A 7,860-nucleotide genomic window follows, 5' to 3' on the forward strand; every position below is an offset into this window, starting at 1 on the left:
CCAGTCATCCACAGTCTATGCTTGTCTCTCTTCAGCCCACTGCAACCTTGTTTTTTTTTTTTTTTTTTGTACTAGTTGCTATTTGCTTTTCTGCTTATAAATCCCCCTTCATTCAGCCCATTTCTTACTGTTCCATCACGGGCACCAACTTCTGTTTCTACTTGTTTGTTTTACATTTGTTTTATTGTGGATTTTCTATTTTCAAGAGGTTAGGGCAGAATACAACTCTTTAAAGTTCATTTTTATGTTTTCATTTTATTATCTTCCCAGTTATTTTCCAGTTTAGTTAACTGAGAACTAACATCTTACAGACTGATATCACTCTTGTTGGGCCCATGCTTTTTATCAATCAGATGCACCAGGTTGTTAGGGTCTGTTGCAAACCCATCCATCCATCTTCATCCGCTTTATCCGAGGCCGGGTCGCGGGGGCAGCAGCCTAAGCAAAGAGGCCCAGACCTCCCTCTCCCCAGCCACCTCCTCCAGCTTATCCGGGGGAACACCAAGGCGTTCCCAGGCCAGCCGAGAGATATAATCTCTCCAGCGTGTCCTGGGTCTGCCCCGGGGCCTCCTCCCGGTGGGACATGCCTGGAACACCTCACTCAGGAGGTCCCCAGGGGGCATCCTTGTCAGATGCCCGAACCACCTCAGCTGGCTCCTTTCGATGTGGAGCAGCAGCTGCTCTACTCTGAGCCCCTCCCAGATGGCCGAACATCTCACCTTATCTCTAAGGGAGAGGCCAGCCACCCTTCGGAGGAAGCTCATTTCTGCCGCTTGTATCCGCGATCTCGTTCTTTCGGTCACTACCCACAGCTCGTGGCCATAGGTGAGGGTAGGGACGTAGATCGACCGGTGAATTGAGAGCTTCGCTTTTGCACTCAGCTCCCTCTTCACCACAACGGACCGGTGCAGCCTCCGCATTACTGCAGCTGCAGCCCCAATCCGTCTGTCGATCTCCGGCTCCCTTCTCCCATCACTCGCGAACAAGACCCCGAGATACTTGAACTCCTCCACTTGGGGCAGGAACTCATCCCCGACCGGGAGTGGGCACTCCACCCTTTTCCGGCTGAGAACCATGGCCTCAGATTTGGAGGTGCTGATCCTCATTCCCGCTGCTTCACACTCGGCTGCGAACCGTTCCAGTGCGAGCTGGAGGCCCTCACCCGATGAAGCCAACAGAACCACATCATCCGCAAAAATCAGAGATGAGATTCTGAGGCCACCAAAGTGAAAGCCCTCCGCCACTTGGCTGCGCCTAGAAATCCTGTCCATAAAAATTATGAACAGAACCGGAGACAAAGGGCAGCCCTGGCGGAGCCCATCACCCACCGGGAACGAGTCCGACTTATTGCCGGCAATGCTAACCAAGCTCTTACAACGGTTGTATAGGGATCGAATGGCCCGTAGCAATGGGCCAGACACCCCATACTCCCGCAACACCTCCCACAGGACACCCCGAGGGACACGGTCGAATGCCTTCTCCAAGTCCACAAAACACATGTAGACTGGTTGGGCAAACTCCCATGCACCCTCAAGTATCCTCGAGAGAATAAAGAGCTGGTCCAGTGTTCCGTGACCAGGACGAAAACCGCATTGTTCCTCTTGTATCCGAGGTTCGACTAGCGGACGAACTCTCCTTTCCAGCACCCTGGCATAGACTTACCCAGGGAGGCTGAGGAGTGTGATCCCCCTGTAGTTGGAACACACCCTCCGGTCCCCCTTCTTAAAGATGTTGCAAACCCAATTCTACAAAAAAAAGAAAATGTGGTGCTGTTTAAAATGTAAATAAAAACAGAATGCAATGATGTGCAAATCTCATAAACCCATATTTTATTCACAATAGAACATAGAAAAAATCAGATGTTTTCACTTAGAAAATATACAATTTTAAGAAAAATTGTGTCTCTTTTTCAATTTGATGGCAGCAATGCATTACACAAAAGTTGAGACAGCGTCATTTTTATTACTGTGTAGCATTAACAACAGTCTGTTGATGTCCAGGAACTGAAGAAACCAGTTGTTGGATTTTGTGGATTCTAGCTGCTCAATAATCCTGGGTCTGATCATAAACTGGATGATCCCTATCCTTTTTAATCCAGAGGATATGGAGTCCATGCTTTCCAAAAATAATTTCAAATCTTGATTTTTCTGACCACAAAACAGTTTTCCATTTCAGTCCATTTGGGACAGAAAAGATTGCAATGTTTCTGGATCATGTGGGGCGATCGTGGCTCAAGAGTTGGGAGTTCGTCTTGTAATCGGAAGGTTGCCGGTTCGAGCCCTGGCTTGGACAGTCTCGGTCGTTGTGTCCTTGGGCAAGACACTTCACCCGTTGCCTACTGGTGGTGGTGGTCAGAGGGCCCGGTGGCGCCAGTGTCCGGCAGCCTCGCCTCTGTCAGTGCGCCCCAGGGTGGCTGTGGCTACAATGTAGCTTGCCATCACCAGTGTGTCAATGTGTGTGTGAATGGGTGGATGACTGGATATGTAAAGCGCTTTGGGGTCCTTAGGGACTAGTAAGGCGCTATATAAATACAGGCCATTTACCATTTACCATTTATATGTTCACATGTATTGGTTCTTCTTTGCATTATAGGGCTTTAGTCTGCACTCGTGGATGGCATGTGAACTGTGTTTACAGACAATGAGTTCTGTAAGTCTTCCTGAGCCCATGCAGTGATTTCCATGACAGACCATGCCTGTTTTTACTGCAGTGCTGTCTGAGAGCCTGAATCTCACGGGCATCCAGTATGCTTTCTCTAGATTCTTTGACTCTTATGACGACATTATGTACTGTATATGATGAGACATTGAAAGTCTTCACAATTTTATATTGAGGAAAATGTTTTCTGATTATGTTCCACAATTTAAAGATGCAGTTTTTCTGCCCTAACTTGTACTAATAGCTGTTTCCTTTTTATATTGCTTACTTTTACAGCTCTTTGTTGACACCATCCCAACTTTTTGGAGACATGTTGCTGCCATCAAACTCAAAAAGAGACACAATTTTTTTTTATAGTTTTTTTTAGATTATTTATTTTTTAAATCATTATATTCTGCTTATATTTACTTTTTTGGAATAGAGATTGTAGTTCTGCAGGTATTTGATTTTGAAACACCTGCAGAACTACATTTCTACAAGGGATTTCTTTTCTCTGTATTAATCTGAAACAAGATCTGTTTTTGTTTTTTTGCACACTATATTTACACAGCAATCTTTTATACAGGTATTGGAGGTGAAACCCTAACTCGCGCATTTAACACTCACAATTTGAAACACTTGCCCACAGACAATAAAAGCATAATATGGGCAAAGGTGTATATCACCAGAAAGTTATAGATACAGAAACCAAATTTCCTTTTATGATATATAAATTAGAAACCTTAAGCAGCTGAGTTAATTAGAGAAGCTTTCTAACTGTTGTTCTTTGCATGTATAAAGGAAAGCTCAGATGACTGCCACCGCTGAGAACAGTTTGCATTCTGGCATGCTGGGTCAAATTAAAATGCATCTGATTCATCACACACTAGAGCATTAGTAACTCACAACAGCAGTTAAAACCCATGATCTGCAGCAGAGTGGATTTACCACAGCGCAGTAAACAGCCATAATAAACTCTCTGCATAGTTACTCACTATATGAACTCCAAGGTACAGCTATAATACGTCTCCATGAAAACTGGAGACGTATTATAATAGATGAAAATTGTCACGTGTAGTAGAGTAGCACCGCAGCACGTCACCAGTCTAAAGGCCAGATGGTCTCCATACCTGTGAACAGCATACACAAGTTCTGCTTTCAGTCTTATTTGTTGCAGAAATACAGCAATAAATTTGCTTGGTATAATTTTATGTTTGACTTGTTCCTTTTTGATAAACAACATATTCATTATTCCACCTGTGAGATCATTAAAAAAATAAAATGTATATAAATAATTATAATCTGGAGAAAAAGTTCACAAAACAGGCTAAACTATAAAAACCACATAATCCAAAGCTCAGGATTCAAATAGATCTTTCAGAATAACAGTCTCCTTTGCTATAAATCATTAACCAGAGACAACCTGATTAAAACCAAATCACTGACTGACCAAACAGAGATTCTGCCCTCTGAAAAGAGAGCGCTAAGTGATGTCAAGAAGAAGAAATACAGACATATCACATATTAAAGGGAATAAAAACTTGCTGTAAATAATCTTAAAAGAATGAATATTGCAACTCCCAAGTCAGTCTCCTTTCCATCCCATTTCCATGTTTTCCATGTTTCTAGATCAATCCAAACCAGATGGTGTGGAGTGCAAGTGAACTCAAAACCCAGTAACAGGGAGTCTGTGGGGGTACTGACCTACATATCATAATCTGGTAACACAAATGCAAGCACTTGTTTCACAAAATGAATGACATATATCATATAATTAGATATGCATGTTTCTGCTTCAGAAATATTAATTTAGCTGTGCATGAAACTTGGAAACCACTTACTTTTAATGCGTCATCTCTGTATTTACAAGGAGATGACGCATGAGAACGTGCCGTATCGAGAGGGCAAAGAGTCTATCAGTATCCATGGTGATGGATGTTTCTTACCTAGTGGCAAGCATGGATATTCATATACCTTTTGATTCCTACCTAACTCTTTAGTGTGGAGTGGCCTTCACAGCTGTATCTACAGTGGATTGACACTCTATAGTTAAGAGGGAAAGTCTTTTATTTGCCAGTTCCAGTCACGTTACACCTGCCCAGCAGACACCCTCTCCATCACAGGTTTAGCCTTCACACCTGCTCCTTATCAGCTAATCAGCTCCTGACCTGCTACCTGCCTGCCCAGCTGCATGTGTCTGTCAGATCAAGCTGACAAGATGTATAACATTCACTCCAACTGTGTCCATATACATATGGGTGTATTTTTAAGCTTTGTTTTGTCCTTTGTATACATGCAAACAGACCTTTAGGTCAATTCCAACTGATTTTTAGAGAATGTCTTGCAAGTTGAAGATAGGAAAAGTCCCAAAAATTACTATATCTTTTCCTAATCACTGTTCTCGGACTTAGATGGAAAAGTCAGTGAAGTAGGGAGAATTCATAAAAACTGGGTACAAACTCAGTACTATTTAGGGTATTGCAGTGATATGATATTCCTATTGGGTTGCAAACTCAAAATACATCCCAACGCTGAAGAGCATGATATCCTGAAAACCAAATTCACTCTCTCAAATTCAGTCCTCTTTGGGTCATTTTTAATGATTAATTTCCTGACAAAGATGAATTATTCAGACGTAGGGAAAGTAAATAAATCAAAGTAAGAGAAATTGATTTTTGTTTTTATTATTTTGCTGTGTGCACTGAAATATCTCACTTAAATTAAGTTTTTATGCTTAATAAACATGTTATGCGAGATACGTGTGAAACAACATGTAACCATAACCGATAATAGTCTATCATCACTATTTAATCATGTCGTAGGCAAAAACTGTGACAGTGATGTCAATATTACTGACACTGTCAGACACCAAGCTTGGACTTCATCGGCTACCAATACCAATATTAGAAACTATGATATCACGAAAAGGGTTTTAAATAGATTATATACACTTAGACAACCTGGTCAACAGTTTATTTAGTAGTCTTTTTAGTAAGTTGGTATTTTCAAAAAAGATTAATTAAATTCTTGTATTAATAAACGGATCTACTCTTACTTTTAGTAAGAGACAGAATGAGGACATCCCTTCATGTTCTCTTTAACATACCTGACATCTTTATATTTGCCAGACCTCGACCTTCACTTCCAACCAATTGCGGCAAATCCTACCTTGAAGTGCCTGCTGTTGTGATTTGGTGACATAAATAAAACTAAAATGAACTGAATTTTCAGAAGCAGATTTGAATGTATCAGTGCAATCCTTGCCTACTGTGTGGATTTTACTGATGACTTGGATGATGGTCTCTCAGTTGTGTTGATATTCTGTTTTTTTATGAGTAGTTTGAGAGTGTGTCCTTTCATGAAGGATGTTCCAGTGTAACATGTGTAATACGGCTGTAATAACAATAAGGTCACTTCATTCAGCTGGGAACATTGCTAAGCAAAACTGATTACTGGGCATCAACCACAGACTTTTGTAAGCAATGTCACAATTATTTCCTGATAGAATCAGCTACGATATGTCCTTCAACTCTTTATGACAAACAATCAAGCCTCTGCTTCCTGTTTACACTGGCACATACATACAGTGTACATAAATAGTCATTTTATGTTTATCATTTCCACTTACAAAGAAAATGAAGAAAATAAGCTAGTCTTGATTAGATCCTTAAAATTGCTTTATTGTATAAATCCCAGCTGGCTCACCTACCTGTGTAAGTAAATATATCATCGCAAATCTTTTAAGTGTCAAACTTGGCAAAGATGTCATTTTATGGTTTATGACTCGCCTCAGCCCCTATGTGTTTCCAATAACTGCCAGACTGCTGTTAAAGTAATTATGCCCTTAGTCAGCAAATTAAAAGACAGAGCAGTCAGTCCAGTGGCATAATGGGATTAGCTAACAAATGACAAATGAGTGTGACACTTTTAAAATGTATGGTAGCATAGCTGGAGGGAAAGATCTGTTTTCATTAGTTTTACAAAAAAGCCATTTTCCTTTCCTTACCTCAACAAAGCATGTTAGATCAGACCGCAAGTCCTCCCTTTATCTCAAAGTCACCCCGGTGTCGGCCAGAACACCACTTAAGGCCAAATTGTCCCAGAGTATGAAAGAAGGAGGGAGCTTGAGGTTCCATTTGAGGCACTTTATTGTTATCACTCAATTTCTGGGGCTGTAAACACAGCGGGTGTACATAGGTGTGTGTGTGGTTTCCTACAAAGGAAATAAACAAGGGAAATAACGATAAATAAAGAGAATAGGCAAGTCAAATACTCAAATATAAACATGATACAATATAGTTAAAATAAGCAAATATAAAGATCAGAAAAATATAATACACTTCAAACTGCTCACACTATGCAACTAAACAGTGCGAGGTTAAGCAACCGTCAGTACACAGGAACTACTTCCGGTAGTTGTACAAAATAATTATAATCCGCTATAATGCTCTTATTGTGAAGGGTATACTTCCGGTCGAACTACGTTCGCTATTTTATTAATCCTCGTACCTAATTGTTCGCTACAAACTCCGCTACTTCAAAGTAAACAATCACAAGCATCACATACAACATACAGAGAAGGTCTGATAACACAGGAATGACATTATGGACATACGAGCGACCGTACATGCGTCAACAAAGCTAAACCGGGGTAAGCTAACAACATAAATTAGCATATGAAATGAGGGTGAACTCACGCGTTGCATGCGTGGGCTCCAACTATGGACTACATTAGCTCCTAAATGGTAACATACTACAGTACTGACACAAACAAAGGCAAAATACAACACAGGTCACTACTTACTTGTCATTTACGCACACATAACATCCCCCAGGAATCAGTGCACCCCCTCCGGACCAACACTGCTCATCCGACATTAAACTGCCCACCTTACTAACCGGATGATGTCACTAGAAGGTGGGCTGGCCCAAACTGGCAGAAGACTGAACATTAAATGAACTTATATAAACTTATAAACACCAGTAAAACTATTCTATGAACTTTGGGGCCTTTTATACACCAAGTCTTTCTGCATTACACAATATGTTGGATAATGCGATTTCTAAAATGTTGATCTGAGTTAGAAAGGCCAAAGAGAACAAAAAAAGAGGCCCATCGGCAGAAGCCAGGCTGATTGTTTACTGTGTTTTGTGGTATTTGATAGAGCAATGCCACTGCACTTCAATTAAAGGGATCCATGGAATTACCTGTGTGTACTGCCG

The 7,860-nt window shown here is 41.1% G+C and overlaps 1 long non-coding RNA gene across 2 annotated transcripts; it reads right to left on the reverse strand.

Moving 5' to 3' along the window:
* Positions 1–711: 711 nt before the first annotated feature.
* LOC309692863 lies at positions 712–7,638 on the reverse strand. Of its 2 annotated transcripts, XR_014272494.1 has the most exons (4): positions 7,442–7,638; positions 6,644–6,850; positions 3,633–3,767; positions 712–1,745 (listed from the first exon to the last, which is right to left on the reverse strand). It is a non-coding gene; the product is annotated as an uncharacterized lncRNA (long non-coding RNA). The 2 variants fall into 2 exon arrangements; XR_014272495.1 differs by lacking the exon at positions 712–1,745 and having other exon boundaries at positions 1,772–3,767.
* Positions 7,639–7,860: the final 222 nt, after the last annotated feature.

This window comes from Aulonocara stuartgranti, assembly GCF_965226115.1.
Source record: "Aulonocara stuartgranti genome assembly, chromosome: 17".
Taxonomy (NCBI): domain Eukaryota; kingdom Metazoa; phylum Chordata; class Actinopteri; order Cichliformes; family Cichlidae; genus Aulonocara; species Aulonocara stuartgranti.